Source organism: Ruditapes philippinarum, unplaced genomic scaffold, assembly GCF_026571515.1.
Source record: "Ruditapes philippinarum isolate M1 unplaced genomic scaffold, ASM2657151v2 ctg2872_1_1_1_1, whole genome shotgun sequence".
NCBI lineage: Eukaryota > Metazoa > Mollusca > Bivalvia > Venerida > Veneridae > Ruditapes > Ruditapes philippinarum.
In genome coordinates this window covers 24,175-42,434 of record NW_026851705.1, presented here as the reverse complement: position 1 = coordinate 42,434, position 18,260 = coordinate 24,175, and the positions used below count along the sequence as shown (strand labels likewise).

At 34.6% G+C, this 18,260-nt stretch overlaps 1 long non-coding RNA gene across 1 annotated transcript; it reads right to left on the bottom strand.

Annotated features, from left to right (window-relative positions):
* Positions 1–11,881: 11,881 nt before the first annotated feature.
* On the bottom strand, positions 11,882–16,193 carry LOC132737814 (uncharacterized). Its single transcript, XR_009626785.1, has 3 exons — positions 16,017–16,193; positions 14,037–14,221; positions 11,882–12,627 (listed from the first exon to the last, which is right to left on the bottom strand). It is a non-coding gene; the product is annotated as an uncharacterized LOC132737814 (long non-coding RNA).
* Between the last annotated feature and the right edge of the window lie 2,067 nt (positions 16,194–18,260).

Genomic DNA, 18,260 nt, shown 5'->3' with positions numbered 1-18,260 from the left:
CAACCGTGGTTCATGTAACATAAATTGTAACAGTGTTATCTTTTTATAGAATGATACTTGTACGTGCGTATGTGTGTTTATTTTAGTAAATGGCTACAAATAGATGCTGCTGTAAGCTGTTTTTTTAAATATTTCATTATTTTTTTTTTTAATTTAATTCATCCCAATGGCATAATAAACATTTAAATATATTTTTGAACATTGTTCAACAAGTTTGGTCTGATTGCCCAATCGAACTCAATTACAATATGCATGAATATAGATTAACACAGCGTACCGTAACTACCGTTAATACTTAATTGAAATGAAAAACACTTGGAAAATAGTACTGAATATGACTTATTCGACGACCAGATGTACTAACAAACAATTATATTGAAGTACATATCATTTGACCGATGTCAGCTATAAAACCTTTAGACATACATGTATGATCAACGTAATAATAGTTCAACCTCGGTTGGCCCGAACTACCGATCTCTCGAACAAATTTGCACAGGCCCTCCTAGTTCGAGCGAATTACTTTGTCTTTGTATACTCAGAAGAATTCCACTTCATTCAAATTGTCATTGAATGAGTTCACACTGGTTAAATTTTTGTAGAAAATTTCCACTTTTTCCTCTTGGCATTATCTCATGTATATGATACCAGGATAATAACACCAACCTTATATAAACATTACAAAATGCTTAACCTATCTCATATAAAAAAGAAAAACAATATCCTTTAATAGATCAGAATCTTTATAAAAGAAAGATAACTGATATAAATTGGGATGTCATGAATTATATACAGAAGATAAAAGCTTAGACATACTTGTTAATTCCTATATCAAACTTGTCAGTTCCTGTTGTATATGAGGTAATAGCATAGTTTAATGTTGAATCCTCCCTGTCAGTGGCCTAAAATCAATTAAAATTGTGTAAATCATGTGCAACCTTATAGAACTATGTAAAACACATATAACACATTACAACCATAGATAGTCCTGTAAAACAAAGTGTTGCAACCTTGTAAGATAATGTAAAATACAAAGTTTTAATACATGAAAGTTATTTTAATTAAACCAGTCATTGCAATTCTTTAATATCATTTTAAGACAATGGCACAGAGTACTTGTTTGAACACTCGGAGACCTGGTAGCATTCAACCAGTGTGACTTAAAGCACAGTATTTTAGACCATAATAAGGTTTTACATTAACAAGGGGAAAAATATTTTTATTGTTTGCTGGAACAGCCTGTTTCACGCAATCACAATAAGAAACACCTCTGAGGGATGATCTAAATTGAATGAAGTAATATCTTACTAGGTCTTAAGTGTAAATAAAAACTTATAGTGAGAGTCATGACCAATGCTTGGCCTGGTGCTGCCTCACTCTCTTGTGTTATAAAGTTATTAGCACCAAACACAGGAGGATTGTTTCCATCACCAACCACTGTAACTGACAAACTAGCAACCTCTGTCCTGTATTAAACATATTAATGTTATGCTGTCAATACATGTATACAGTATAACTTATTAACCTAAACATCTGAAATTTTCAGAGTCTAAAATATAGGTATCTATCCTCATTTCCATTTTAAGGGTCAAAATATCATACACAGTTGTATTGTACTTGAAGTAACAAAATTCTGTCAGAATCTTAAAAGTGTGAAATAAGTAGGTCAGAAGAATACTGATTCTATTGAACTCATACACAACTGTAAAACCTATATCAGACTTAGCTAGCTAGGCAAAACAAGAAGGGCCATGATGGCCCTGAGGTCGCTCACCTGTATATAGGCCCCAGAAGATTTTTAAGTGTTTACTACACACATATAGTTAAAAACAATGACACCCCTTGGGCGGGGCCAATTTTGACCCCAGGGCTTTTATTTGAACAAACTTTGTAGACACTTACTAAAAGATGTTTCATGCTTAATATCTAAACTCTAGCTATTTGGGTTTTTTTTCAAAGAAGATTATTTAAGTTTTTGCTATACACATACAAGGAAAATCAATGATCCCCCGGGGCGGGGCCAATTTTGACCCCAGGGCTTTTTTTAAACAAACTTGGTAGACACCCATTAGAAGATTTTTCATGCTGAATATCTTAGCTCTAGCTCTTTGGGTTCTTTAAAAGAAGATTTTTTAAATTTTTACTATATGCATATAGGGAAAATCAATGACCCCCTGGGGCGGAGCAAATTTGGACCCCAGGGATTTTATTTGAACAAACTTGGTAGACACTCATTAGAAGATGTTTCATGCCAAATATCTAAGCTCTAGCTCTTAGGGATTTTTAAAAGTAGATATTTAAAGTTATTTATTTCGGTTGCCATGGCAACCAGAGTTCTGCATGGAATTAAATTCTTTGAACATTTTTTAAAGGTGACCATCAAAGGAACATTCCTGTAAAGTTTGGATGAAATTGGCTTAGTGGTTTATGAGGAGATGTCATTTAATAAAAATATACACATAATATGTTATATTATGATATCTATCCTTATAATAAAATCAAAAAGATTTTTATAATAAATCAACACAATTGCACCCAATTTATTACATTTTAACAATTTGTATTCAAAATTTTACTACTAACAAAACTACATGTACTAATTTTTTTTTTTTCAAACAATGACATTCATTAGCATCAACAAGACATGTATGTGTTTTATTTGTACATCTCAACATTACCAAAGGTAAAATTTTCCTAACTGCTTACTTAGTTCGAACCTTAGTTTTATGGCACCAATTCAACAAACACAACAAATGTAAGCCCAGCAGCAACAGCTCTGTTCAAATAAACATTTCCATTCTCAATCGCCAAAATATTAGTAAGATCTTGAGCAGTAACAGAACCTGTTGTTACTTGTACACTCTTGATACTGTAGGAGATCAATGCGTTATCACCAACAGCATCGTAAGTTGCTCGAATTTTCTATGAAAAACATGTAAAAAGTTAAACAACAAAAGGTGGGGAAAAAAGGAAAATTCACCAGATTTCAAGTCATAAAGTATAAGTAAAAACCATAAAGAGAATGAAGTATATCTAAATTAGGCATATTTTATCATGAATGAAAAAAGATAAGAAATATCTTTAAATGTGATTGATACAATAGTGATCATACGGATAAAACATTTTGTATTTCATTATTAGTAATACTTTTTATTATATATGTTCATGGTTGTCTTTTAAGCAGATATATATATATATATATATATATATATATATATATATATATATATATATATATATATATATATATATATATATATATATATATATATATATATATATATATATATATATATATATATATATATATATATATATATATATATATCTATATCCTATGTACATACAATTTATATAAATTGAACTAACATCAGACAGGAGAATTCTATTGCCCAAACCACTATAATCCCTTTCTGTAATTGTTCTTGTGTATTCAGTTCCAGTGAAAACAGGTGGAGAATCATTTTCATCTTGAGCAATAACTGTGACTTGAAAGTTACCCGAGCGTGGAGATGAACCCACATGCTCTGTTGCACGAACCTGGATAATGTAAGGGAAAAAGTTTACAGAAAATGACTGACAGAAATTGTCCCTTCACAAATGTTGGAGACCTTTACCATGGAAGTGTATTTCTTCATCATTAACATATGAAAACGCAACTACAATGGGAAAAAAATACACAAAATGATTACAAGCGCCCAATTATATGCACCAGGATAACTGTGATGTAATGAAATCTAGGAAAAATTGCTCATGAAAGATATGTTCTCTACAATAAGAAAGGTAAGAAATTAACAACACATTCTACCAGTTTCCAGTTTCAACTGTTTTTATCAGTATCAAAAATCTACAAAACAAATAAAATAACAAGATATGTTTGTAAAACATGTATGCCCCCTATCGGCAGCCAATTAGTCATGTGATCAGGTTTTTATTATGCAGGACTTCTGACCCAGTGAACAAACAATTAATAAGGGTTATTAGTTATCTAGTATATAATGGTCATGACTAGTCACAAGGTAATAATAATTGTGACCCCATAGGTTGTGTGAAGCAATTTAAGTTGTTACAAATCTTACCAAATAATATATGCATAAATTTTATGAATCATGTAGGCCTCATTAATGACAGCCAAGTTGTTATATTACATAAGATCTTCAAATGTGTATACCAAAAGCATTTTTAAGTTAATATAAAAATATCAACCAAGGCAACTTGAGTTGAGTTATTGGTCAGAAACCATCATTAAGTACAAGGTCAATATGACCAAAATCAATAGAGGTCATCTACTGGTCATGACCAATCATCATACCAAGTTTAAAGTTCCTAGGCCTAAGCACTCTTTAGTTATTGATCGGAAATCATTTTTACCTACAAGGTCAATGTGACCTTGACCTTGAACCCCTTGACTCCAAAATTAATTGGGGTCATCTGCTGGCCATGACCAATTATCATACCAAGTTTGAAGTTTCTAGGTCTAAGCGTTTTTTAGTTATTGATTGGAAACCGTTTTTACCTACAAGGTCAATGTGTCCTTGACCTTTGACACCTTGACCAAAAAATCAATAGAAGTCATCTGCTGGTCATGAAAAATCATCATACCAAGTTTGAAGTTTCTAAGTCTAAGCGTTCTTAAGTTATTGATCGGAAACCGCTTTTACCTACAAGGTCAATGTGACCTTGACCTTTGACCCCTTGACCCCAAGATCAATAGGGGTCATCTGCTTGGCATGACCAATCACTATGCCAAGTTTGATGTTCCTAGGCCGAAGCGTTCTTTAGTTATTGATCAAAAACCGTTTATACTTACAAGGTTAATGTGACCTTTACCTTTGACCCCTTGATCCCAAGATCAATAGGGGTCATTTGCTGGTCATGACCAAACACCGTACCAAGTTTGAAGTTCCTAGGCCTAAGGGTTCTTTTTATTGATCGGAAACCGTTTTTACCTTAGAGGTCAAAATGACCTTGACCTTTGACCCCTTGACCCTAAAATCAATAGGGGTCATCTACTGATCATGACCAATCACCATATCAAGTTTGAAGTCCCTGAAGTTCCTAGGCCTAAGGGTTCTTTAGTTATTGATCGGAAACCTTTTTTATCTACTAGGTCAATGTGACCTTGACCTTTGACCCCTTGACCCCAAAATCAATAGAGGTCATCTGCTGGTCATGACCAATCACCATATCAAGTTTAAAGTTCCTAGGCCTAAGGGTCCTTTAGTTATTGCTCGGAAACCGTTTTTTCCTAAGAGGTCAATGTGACCTTGACCTTTGACCCCTTAACCCCAAAATTGATAGGGGTCATCTACTGATCATGACCAATCACCATACTAAGTTTGAAGTTCCTGGGCTTAAGGGTTCTTTAGTTATTGATCGGAAACCGTTTTTGCTTACAAGGTCAATGTGACCTTGACCTTTGGCCCATTGACCCCAAAATCAATAGGAGTCATCTACTGGTCATGACCAGTCACTAACCAAGTTTGAAGTTCCTATGCCTAAGGGTTCTTTAGTTATCACTCGGAAACCATTTGGTCTAAGGACCGACGGACCGACAAGTGCAAAGCAATATACCCCCTCTTCTTCGAAGTGGGTGCATATTAAAGCTTAAAATAACTCCGGTTAGCTTAATAGGCAGAGCATTGGACTGTGAATTGGGCGACTCAGGTTCTATTCCCTGACGGTGCAGGTCACTATCGTTATGATAGATCATGAAATCCTTTCGTTTGTCATTCGTACGGTACCTCTGCTCTAGGTTGTATAGAAGTTTCAGTTCCTTGTGAAAGTAAAGCCAACTAGTACTGGTAAACTGCTCGACACTGAATTCAATGTGGCTTACTGCCATGATCCAGAGTAAAAACTACCAACACCACCACCACTCTCAGTGTTGAGGCACAAGACATGCCTAGTACATGACTTTTAAAAACAAAGAATGAGCCGCGCCATGACAAAACCAACATAGTGCTTTTGCGACCAGCATGGATCCAGACCAGCCTTTGCATCCGCACAGTCTGATCAGGTTCCATGCTGTTCGCTTACAAACCCTATTACAAGTAGAGAAACTGATAGCGAACAGCATGGATCCTGATCAGACTGCGCGGATGCGCAGGCTGGTCTGGATCCATGCTGGTCGCAAACCCACTATGTTGGTTTTGTCGTGACACGGCTCAAATGGTAAATGAATTCTAGAAATTAAAGTATTATATATTTACAGTAAAGGTATAGAAAGGTGTTGTCTCTCTATCCAATGGTCATGTTGCATAAATAGTGGTAGTCTAACCATTTCCATTTGGCTCGATAGCAAAAGGTACTTATGTTGATGTTATAATATTGTATGTGTAGCCTTGGACATGTCCATCAACCTAATGTTAAAAGTGAGAAAATAAGTGTACATGCATTTAAACAAAAGTTAATTTATTTCATGTTCATTTGTTTGTTCAGGTTGAGCTACAAATTATTTTGAGTTGGTTTGTTACAGATTTTAAGTCATAAAACTGTGGACAGTTAGGCAAAACCAAATTGATTTCTTGTTCTACGAACTTTTACCAAAAATTTGGGAAAGCGAGCAAAAAAGAAGAGATTTTTTGTTTTTCTAAATTCATAATTTTGATGTGCATGTGAGCAAAAAAATAATTTTATTTGTGTTATTTTTTTACAAATTCTCAGTTCTGAGTAGCAAGCAAAGAAAAAAAAACACGTTAAGTTGATGTTTTAGTCAAGGTTGGACCCCCGTTCCATAACAACTATGAAAAGTTCTGGTATTAACAAAATGTGGTGTGGGTCTTAACTGTAATCAAGTGATTGGTTATGAAACTGTAGATGACACTGTTCAACTGTAAACTTTAATCTATATTTTTAGGTATAAATGTCTCTTATTGTGATTTTTAAACTTAGCTTCCATTCTCCTCATAAAGAACAGTCTATTCTATTTGAATAAAACAAACTAACATCATAATGATTTTCAATTATGTTTACAAGAATACATGTATTTTAAGTTGTACAAAAGTCCCTACCACATCTGCATCAGTACCTTGAATCTGCATGGAAGCCTCTCCGTCTGCTGCAGAACGGACATTTGTACCATAAGTGACATTTTCTTTGATATATCCAGTTGTTCCACCGGTAACTATTGACATGACTGGATCATTGGCATTATTCGGTTCAACTTGGAATTTTATAGTTGCTATACGGTATCTCTCACTGTTATCAGTTTGCTTTGCCTATTGTGAATTATAGAAATAAAAAAAAAACAATAATAATTCTGCCGAAGCAAAGTTTACAGTACAATTTTTAACAGAACCAATATTGTACTTACAAACATTTTTCATTAAAAACAAGAGGGCCAAGATGGCCCTAGATTGCTCACCTGACCCGTCAAACTCATCCGAACAATCACCTAGACAAGCGTTCTGACCAAGTTTCATGACAGGTGTGTCAAAAATGTGACCACTAGTGTTAACAAGGAGTATCCATATTTGAGCAGTGTGACCTACTTTTTGACCCCAGGTGACCAATATTCGAGCTTGACATTCGAGCAATTACCTAGACAAGCATCCTGACCAAATTTGATGATAATTGAGTCAAAAATGTGACACTAGAGTGTTCACAAGGTTTTTTTCTATTTTTAGCTCCTGTGACCTAGTTTTCCATCCGAGATAAATCATGTTCAAACTTATCCAAGCATCGACTAGACAAGCATTCTGACAAAGTTTGATGATGACTGGGTCAAAAATGTGACCACTAGACTTTTCGCAAGGTTTTCTATTTTTAGCTCCTGTGACCTAGTTTTCCACCCGAGATGACCCATGTTCGAACTCATCCAAACAATTGACTAAACAAGCATCCTGACAAGGTTTCTTAATAATTGGGTCAAAAATGTGACCACAAGAGTGTTTACAAGGTTATTCTATTTATAGCTCCTGTGACCTAGTTTTTCATCGGAGATAAACCATGTGCAAAAACATCAAAGCAATTATCTAAACAAGCATCCTGACAAAAATTGATCATGATTAGGTAAAATATGTGACCACTAGAGTGTTTAAAAGGTTTTTCTATTTTTAGCTCCTGTGACCTAGTTTTTCATCAGAGATGAGCATATTCAAACATATCTGAGCAATTGACTAGACAAGCATTCTGACCAAGTTTGATCATGATTGGTTCAAAAATGTGACACTAGAGTGTTCACAAGGTTTTTTTCTATTTTTAGCTCCTGTGACCTAGTTTTCCATCCGAGATAAATCATGTTCAAACTTATCCAAGCATCGACTAGACAAGCATTCTGACAAAGTTTGATGATGACTGGGTCAAAAATGTGACCACTAGACTTTTCGCAAGGTTTTCTATTTTTAGCTCCTGTGACCTAGTTTTTCACCCGAGATGACCCATGTTCGAACTCATCCAAACAATTGACTAAACAAGCATCCTGACAAGGTTTCTTAATAATTGGGTCAAAAATGTGACCACAAGAGTGTTTACAAGGTTATTCTATTTATAGCTCCTGTGACCTAGTTTTTCATCGGAGATAAACCATGTGCAAAAACATCAAAGCAATTATCTAAACAAGCATCCTGACAAAAATTGATCATGATTAGGTAAAATATGTGACCACTAGAGTGTTTAAAAGGTTTTTCTATTTTTAGCTCCTGTGACCTAGTTTTTCATCAGAGATGAGCATATTCAAACATATCTGAGCAATTGACTAGACAAGCATTCTGACCAAGTTTGATCATGATTGGTTCAAAAATGCGACCACTAGAGTGTTCACAAGGTTTTTCTATTTATAGCTCCTGTGACCTAGTTTTTCATCCGAGATGACCCATAATCGAACTCATCTGCACAATTATCTAAACAAGCATCCTGACAAAGTTTGATGATGATCGGGTCAAAAATGTGACCACTAGAGTGTTCACAATGTTTTTCTATTTTTTAAGCTCCTGTGACCTAGTTTTTCATCAGAGATGACCATTGTTCGAACTCATCCAAGCAATTGACTAGACAAGCATTCTGACCAAGTTTTATGATGATTGGTTCAAATATGTGACCACTTGAGTGTTCACAAGGTTTTTCTATTCACAGCTCCTGTGACCTACATTTTCATCGGAGATGACCCATGATAGAACTCATCCAAGCAATGATCTAAACAAGCATTCTGACAAAGGTTGATGAAGATTGGGTCAAAAATGTGACCACTAGAGTGTTCACAAGGTTTTTTTATTTTTAGCTCCTTTACAATAATAAAACAGTAGCTTAAGTTATTTTTAAACAAATATCTGACTGAAAAAAATATTAAAAGATAAAAAGAAAGCAGAAAATTATCTATGATATATATATATAGCTAACAATTATAACTTTTGTTTTTAACGTGTATTTGTTAAGAAAAAAATATGAAGAAATCAAAACTTCTATACAGTAAATATATTCAATATTAACAACAATTCATCAATGCTTGAATACCTTTAGATAAACATCTAACGATTTGGCAACATTCCTGTTAATGGCTGTGTTCTGTGTCAGACTGGCAGTGTATATATTCCTACCCAAAAGATTTGCATCTGCTGGTGCAGGTGACAAGCTCACAGTAAAGTAATTCTCATATCTCGAAGGGAGAGCTGAAGAACGAGATAATTTACATATTCAAATTGTGACAAAGTATATAGTTAGATATATATGTAACTTTCAAATAAGTATATTCTATCTAATAACTGAATAATAGAATTTTAACAAATATAACTTTTCTCTATTGACTGAACTTAGATAAAGACAAACATTTGGTAATAAGAGGAATTTCAAAGGATTTAATGTGACCTCAAGTGAAAATACTGAACAAAGTACAATGTTTTTTGTACTCAACCTATTTTCATAAGGCATGCATTATAAGAACATGTAAAAAAAAAAACAAGATTGCATTTGAGAAAAATGCTATGCCACCGCATGGTTCAAATTCCATAGCTGTACATCAAAGGACAAAAAAGTAGGTCACATCATCAAAATCTAGGTCACCTGATATTAAAGTTCAATTTTACAACTAAAACTGTACACATGGTCACAATGTTGTTGCTGTACATCAAAGGACAAGGAAGTAGGTCACTGTTCCCTTGGGCAAGGCATAATTTTGACCCAAGGGTTTTATTCAAAAAAAATTTGATACAGGTCCACCAAACAACATTTCAAGTCAAACATCTAAGCTATAGCTTTCTCCCATTCAGAAAACATTTGTTTTATTTTCTGTTTTTACTATGTGTACATAATGAGAATCACTGCCCCGGGGCAGGCCAATTTTGACACCAGGGGCTATAATTTGAACAATCTTGTTAGAGGTCTACCAGACAATGCCTTATGCAAAATATCTAAGCTCTAGGCCTGTTGGGTCTTTACAAGAAGATTTTTAAATTTATTCTTATAATTCCTTTTGGTTGCCATGGCAACCAGATTTCTGCATGGAATGAACTTCTTTGAACAACTTTGGAAGCCCTTTACCCAAGGAATCCTGCCAAGTTTGGTTGAAATTGGAATAGTGGTTTTTCACAAGAAGATTTTTTAAGTTCACTATATAATCTATATAACACACACACAAACACACACGCAGGTGAATCGCTATATCCCATCGCATCACAGATGCTGCGGTGGCATAAAAATATGTTAAAACACAACTCACTTCCAATAATTTCAAAGTCTATTGCTGCATTTAGTTTTTGTCAAGATCAAATGCACTAAGGGGTCCTGCAGTTGTTTCTGCTCCAGATATTGTTGGTATCACTGCTATTGAACAAGTTGCCTGTAAATTTTGAAGAATTTAAATTTATTAAAAAACTAGAACTGTGTCCAAAGGACACTGATGCCCCCACTGACAACATACGAGGGCTGTTCAAAAAGTTCGTGGACTGCAGCTCTACTTTTCACATCTTTTAATTTGCGTATATGATTTTACAAGAGACATATATGAAAATACGTCCTTAATAAACAGTGAAAAAATCAATACAATTTGTTTACAAATAAAAATTCTGTGACAGTAACAAATCACAAGAAACATGGCAATGCCATGAAACCAGGTTTTCAATTATCACCATTGTAGATAAATATGTTGTATTTGAAATACAAATACAAGCAACAAACAATGTAACTATGTGCAATGTAAAACATGAATAATGTAGGAGGAACTGCCACTGAAGAAGTGTTCACTATAATATTATGTATAAGGAAAAAAACAAAGGGCCATAATTAGGTCAAAAAACTATCCAATCACAAAACCCCGACAATATGTGCCAGGGTGCTTGATGACAAAGCTTCTGTGAAGTTTGAACAAAATCCGTTGAGAAATGTAGGACGAGTTCAGCACAGAAGAATTTGTTCACTATAATTATATTGATAATTCTGTATAATGAAAAACAAGTTACAAAAGTAGACATGAAATAATATATCATATCTTTTTTTAAATTACCTCCAAAGATGATATGACCTTTGACTGCCAAATCAAGTTAAAATCATGTAAACAGGATTTTCAATGTTAATGTCACTGTGACCTTGACCTTGGAGCCAGCCATGCGGAACATGCGTTCTGCACGTCATCTTGATGTGGTAAACATTTGTCTGAAGTTTCATCAAAATTCTTCAAAGGGTTGAAGAGTTACAGAGCGGACAGAATTTTCAATGTTAATGTCACTGTGACCTTGACCTTGGAGCCAGCCATGCGGAACATGCGTTCTGCACGTCATCTTGATGTGGTAAACATTTGTCTGAAGTTTCATCAAAATTCTTCAAAGGGTTGAAGAGTTACAGAGCGGACACAATTTCGTTTGACGCCCATCCGCCCATCCGCCCATCCGCCCGCCATACCCCAATCTAATAACCAGGATTTTCAAAATTGAAAACCTGGTAAACAAGGGGTGCACAATCCGGCGCACGCTGATGATGAAACAAAATGACGTTCGTGACGTCGCAATATAAATGAAACATTTTACCAGCGTCATTGTTTCTGAAAGTACTCTTATAGTGTTCAATATCTGCGGATCATATACCAAAACCAGTTTTCTGTTTGCGATGATGACCCGAGATTTAAAGTGGTCATCTATTCGCTCCATTCTCCGTATAAAGGTCCGAGTGCCGCATACTTTCCGCTCTTTATCGGGATTTTTGAGTTATTTCAACACTAAACAGACAGTGTTATTAAGTTAATTCAATTGTTGATTGATAGTATCAATTTGAAACCGCCCTCGTCCGATCTTTAAACAATATGATTATCGATGATAAAGAACATATTTTATCAACTGACAATTTTTCTATGCGGTAAATCTACTGAACACCGGCTAGCATTAATTATCAAACGGACCAGGGTAAATACATGAAATACAAATAATAACTACCAGTATTAATTGTAAATACGCATATATACTGATGAATGAAATAAATTATTATTTTAATTAAATTAAATTGTTTTGCCAGAATTGAATGCATAGACCCGATGCAGAAATTAAACATGTCGGACATCTCGCAAAACTGTCATAATGCCTGAACTTCTGTAGATCTTTTGCAATTGAAGTTACAAACGTCCCAACAATTTGCCGCTAAAATTATTCGTCGCCCTTTCTGTCTGTGCGCATATATTTGCCGTATTTGAATCGCTTGCGCGACCTGAAACCAAGAGATTTGCTCGACAACTCATTGTTTTTCTTCAATTTAATCACCTTATAAAAATATAAAGGAGTCTACCACATTTATTGGTAAAAATTTCCGAAAGAGCGAATTTCTATTTTTTAAATGGGTTTTATACTTCCCAACTTACCCGTCTGCTCAAAACTTGTTTGTTCAGCTGTTTCAACATTTGTTTATATTTAAACATTATATGAAAATTTCGGCGTGCGCCGATGTTGCGTTGCCATGGTTATTAAAGTGCACATAACTCGTAAAGGAAATAAAAGTTAACAATAAAAGTAAATCTTACTTTTGAAAATAAAGACACTCTTTCGATTCTAATCCATTAAGGGTGTTTTTATGAAGCAAGTAAAAAATGACACATTCTACACATTAATGTTGTTCATCCCTGGAAGTTTAAGCAAAATCTGCCATCGAGTTTAAGAGGAGTTGTGTTCACAAAATAGTATATAGTGAAAAAATCAACAAAGGGTCATAATTCTGTTAAATTTGGTTGGAGCAAAAGTTCTTTTCTTTACTACCATCTACACATTAAGGTTGTTCATCCCTGGAAGTTTAAGCAAAATCTGCCATATTGTTTAAGAGGAGATGCGTTCACAAAATTTCTATATGGTATATAGTGAAAAACTCAACAAAGGGCCATAATTCTGTTAAATTTGGTCGCAGCAAAAATTCCTTTCTTTACAACCATCTACATATTAAGGTTGTTCATCCCTGGAAGTTTAAGCAAATTCTGCCATCTTGTTTAAGAGGAGTTGCGTTCACAAAATTTCTATATGGTATATAGTGAAAAAAATCAACAAAGGGCCATAATTCTGTTAAATTTGGTCGCAGCTAAAATTCCTTCCTTTACTACCATCTACACATTAAGGTTGATCATCCCTGGAAGTTTAAGCAAAATCTGCCATCCGGTTTAAGAGGAGTTGCGTTCACAAGATTTCGGGACGTACGGACAGACGGACGGAGTGACGGACGGAGTGACGGACGGACAGACATACGGACGGACGGACAAGTGCAACGCTATATGCTCCCACTCTGTGGAGGCATAACTATCAATCTTTAATGAGGTCATCTTGAGCATGTTTATTCATTGATTTTCCTGTATACATACATTTCTACATGTTTATAAAGTTACAAAAAATATTTTTTTTAAAACCAGTGAGAAATCACTTAAACAATTCTTAATCTGCTGAATTTATATACTGAAATTGCCCAACTTCAAAGATGGCACAGTCAATTCAACATCAAACGTAAAAAAATGAACTATCAACAGTTTTGAGCCTAGATCATTAGATTTGCAAGCTTATCTAAATCATAGTTTAGGTATAAAGAGTAATCAATTTTGAGTCAGGCAGGCAGAGTTGAACAATTTTTTTTGAAAACCTTACCCTAACTCTAGATGTTATAGATGCACGATATGTAACACCATCACAGGAATTTGCCAGAGTTGTAAACTTGAAATATCACCACAGCCAGGGTGGTAGAATGTTGGATATAAATCATCATTATCAGCTATCGTTATGGAAACTGTAACAGTTGATGTTTTACGCTCATTTGAATCAAGTGCATTGTCCTGTAAACATAGTAAAGAATGTCTGAGGCAAACTCTTAATGTTTGTACACATGGCATAGCAAACAAAACCAGGATAACACAAAGTCATTTACTAGGATCAACAAGAATTGTTGTAAAACTTATTTCAACCATTGACTGTTCTCTTCATAGGCCATGGCTGTAACCAATGAAGGAAAAGAAAAAAATGGGCTTTTAACCAATTAAGGAATAGACAAGAGGGCCATGATGGCCCTGGATCGCTCACCTGACACAACCGCATTCAAGCAATGTCTTAAACAAGCACCATGGCCAAGTCAAGTCAAACATGTGACCTCTAGTGTGTTATAAAGATTTTTCCATATTTGGTCAATGTGACCTAATTTTTGACCGGACACGACCCATATTCAAATTTGACCTAGAAATCATCAAAACAACCTTCTTGACCAATTTCCAGGAAACTTGGATCAAACCTGCAGCCACTAGAGTATTAAAAATATTTTTCTATTTTCAGCACCTGTGACCTAGTTTTTGACCGGACATGACCAATCTTACCACATGACCCAGAAATCATCAAAACAACCTTCCTGACAAATTTCCAGACTATTTGAATCAAAACTGCAGCCACTAGAGTGTAAACAAGCTTTTTCTATTTTTAGCTCCTGTGACCTAGTTTTTGACCTGAGATGACCCATCTTCGAACTTGACCCAGAAATTATCAAAACAACCTTCCTGACAAATTTCCAGAATAATTAAATCAATACTGCAGCCACTAGAATGTTTACAAGCTTTTTTCTATTTTTAGCTCCTGTGACCTAGTTTTTGACCGGAGATGACCCATCTACAAACTTGACCTAAAAATCATCATAACAACCTTCCTGACAAATTTCCAGAATATTTGGATGAAAACTGCAGCCCCTAATGTGTTAACAAGCTTTTTCTTTTTTTAGCTCCTGTGACCTAGTTTTTAATTGGAGATGACCCATCTTCAAATTTGCCTTAGCTATCATCAAAACAACCTTCTTGACAAATTTCCAGAATATTAAGATGAAAACTGCAGCCACTAGAGTTTTAACAAGCTTTTTTCTATTTTTAGCTCCTGTGACCTAGTTTTTGACCTTAGATGGCCCATCTTCAAACTTAACTTAGATATCATCTAAACAACCTTCCTGACAATTTTCCAAAATATTTGGATGAAAACTACAGCCCCTAGAGTGTTAACAAGCTTTTTCTATTTTTGTCTCCTGTGACCTAGTTTTTGACTGAAGATAAATCATCTTTGAACTTGACCTAGATATTATCAATACAATCCTCCTGAAAAATTTCCAGAATATTTTGATGAAAACTGCAGCCTCTAGAGTGTAAACAAGCTTTTTCTTTTTTTAGCTCCTGTGACCTATTTTTTGACCGGAGATGACCCATCTTCGAACTTGACCTAGAAATCATCAAAACAACTTTCCTGACAAATTTCCAGAATATTTGGATGAAAACTGCAGCCCCTAATGTGTTAACAAGCTTTTCTATTTTTAGCTCCTGTGACCTAGTTTTTGACCGGAGATGACCCATCTTCAAACTTTATTTAGATATCATCAAAACAACCTTCTTGACAAATTTCCAGAATATTTAGATGAAAACTGCAGCCACTAGAGTGTTAACAAGCTTTTTCAATTTTTAGCTCCTGTGACCTAGTTTTTGACCGGACATGACCCATCTTCAAACTTGACCTAGAAATCATCAAAACAACCTTTCTGACAAATTTCATGTTTTATTAGCAACTAAATAATATCAACTTAAATCTTTATTATAGAATTTAACTTACATCTCTATCAATCTCCTTATCAATGAACAATGTCATGTATCCAGTCAATGGATTGAACCTGACAGAAATTCCATATAGATCTAAAGTGTCTTTGTCATTTTGTTCAGAGCCAGTTAGTGTCGGTATGTTTCTTCCACCTATCGGTATATTTACACTCTGTGATTGACTTGCTTGTGTGTCTGTAAATAGAAAATAAAATCATTCAATAAACAAGACCACAAAAAACAAGAACCTGTTTGCTAAACACAAGTGCCCCTGGCTCAGATTCTTGTCAGTTACAAACAATATCACTCACCTGAATATAAATACTCTCCATGACAAATAACAGGTAATATTGTAAACTATAGAAAAGCAGATATAAAATCTATCTATCTGATCTTGACCGACTGATCCTACCTTAATGAAAAAGAAGAATATCATGTAATTCCTACCAAATATGAAATACATCTGTAAATAAATAAAGGCTGTATGGGCAAAAGTGTAAAAATCTTTTTTGAGCACTGGTTACCTTGACCCAACTGACACCTACTTTGACCCAACTGACACCTAACTCCAAGCCAGAATACAATGCAATTTATCTTCCTATCAAATATGAAATACATCTGTCAATAGATAAAGGCTGTATGGGCAAAAGTTTAAAATTCTAAAACTATCGGAAATGTTTCTATATAAACAAAGATGGCCCGAAGCGTGCATTATTCTACAACAATGCACTCGCCGTTCTTATTATCTCCCTGTGTATTTTCACATTGAGGGCGCCATTTTGTTTGGAAAATCTGATAAATATAAACATTTTTTGTCGAATTTTGTTTTGAAAACTATCTAGAATGAAAGAAAATGGTCTAACTAAGAATATGAATCCGAACACCAATATCTTTAATTCAGTTGTTTAAACGCTGTACAAACGTTTAAAGTGTTGTTTACATGATGTCGCAATGTAGCGCCAAACAGCATGTGCAAAACAATCAAATCAAGTACGCTATTTTATTGTCGCAAACGAGTTAAGTTTTAAATTTATTCCACTTTTAATGGTTTGTCTTTCTCTTGATTCATTATAGAATGGAATAAAATAACCAAACAAAGTTTTATCAACGTTTTCAAAATTTGTTATTCTGAAAATGTTTCTACACACGGTAGATTGAACAAAAGTTTTTTTCAACCCACTGGAACAACCTTTAAAGAACATTTCTATTTGAAACTCTGAGGCGAAAACAAATTTAACCACCAAACATAAAGTTCAACTTTATAATAATAATTATATTTTTTCTTGATGTGTTAGAATGGAAATAGATATTAATTATTCGTGCGTTATTGTGTATAATGCAGGTTTTTTGTTCAAATACTTTGACATAACTATCGGCCTTCGTGATTGTATAACCACACATTTGAACTCAAACCATGCATTATTTTACAACAATGCACTCAGAATTGATATCTCTTTCCTAAATCTATTTTGAGCAGTAATGACCTTGACCCATTGATCCCTATCTCAATCAAAAGGGAGAATACCATGCAAGTTGTCTTCCTGCTGAATATGAAATAAATCTGTCAATAAATAAAGGCTGTATGAGCAAATGTAAAAATCTATTTAAGCCACTGGTGACCCTTGAACCAACAGGCCCCTAACTCCATCCAAAGGTGAAGACCTCAATTTTATGTTCACATCAATGTAAAATTCTATTTTTAACATTGGTGGCCTTAATATTGGTGACCTTGTCCCAAATGACCTCTTTCTACACCCAAAGAAGGACCTCCTTTAGCATGTTTGTATTAAACGCAAAAAAAAATCAACTTTAAAACAAAGGCTGTATGAGCAAAAATGTTTAAATTTATTTGTTGCACCAATGACCTTGACCTTTACCCTAGAGACCTCCAACTCCACAAACAAGAGCCCGGTTTGAGCCGGGTGATGCTCCCCGAATAAGTTTCGGACACAGAAGGTACACCTCTTTTGGTTTCAGAGTTATGTCCCTGGAAAAAGTTCAAAGTGCAATAATTCCAAAATAAGAAAAGGCAGAGTAACTGTTCTTTGCACTGCACTTCTAATCAATGTGATCTATCAACCTACAAAGTTTCTTGATGATATCTCTTATGATTTCCGAGTTATGTCCCGGACAATTTCAAAAAGTAAAAATAAACAAAGGGTAATAACTCCAGAATTAGGCAAGGCAGAGTTATGATTCTTCTGCATTGCACATCTACCCATTGAGATATATCTACCTACAAAGTTTCATGTTGATATCT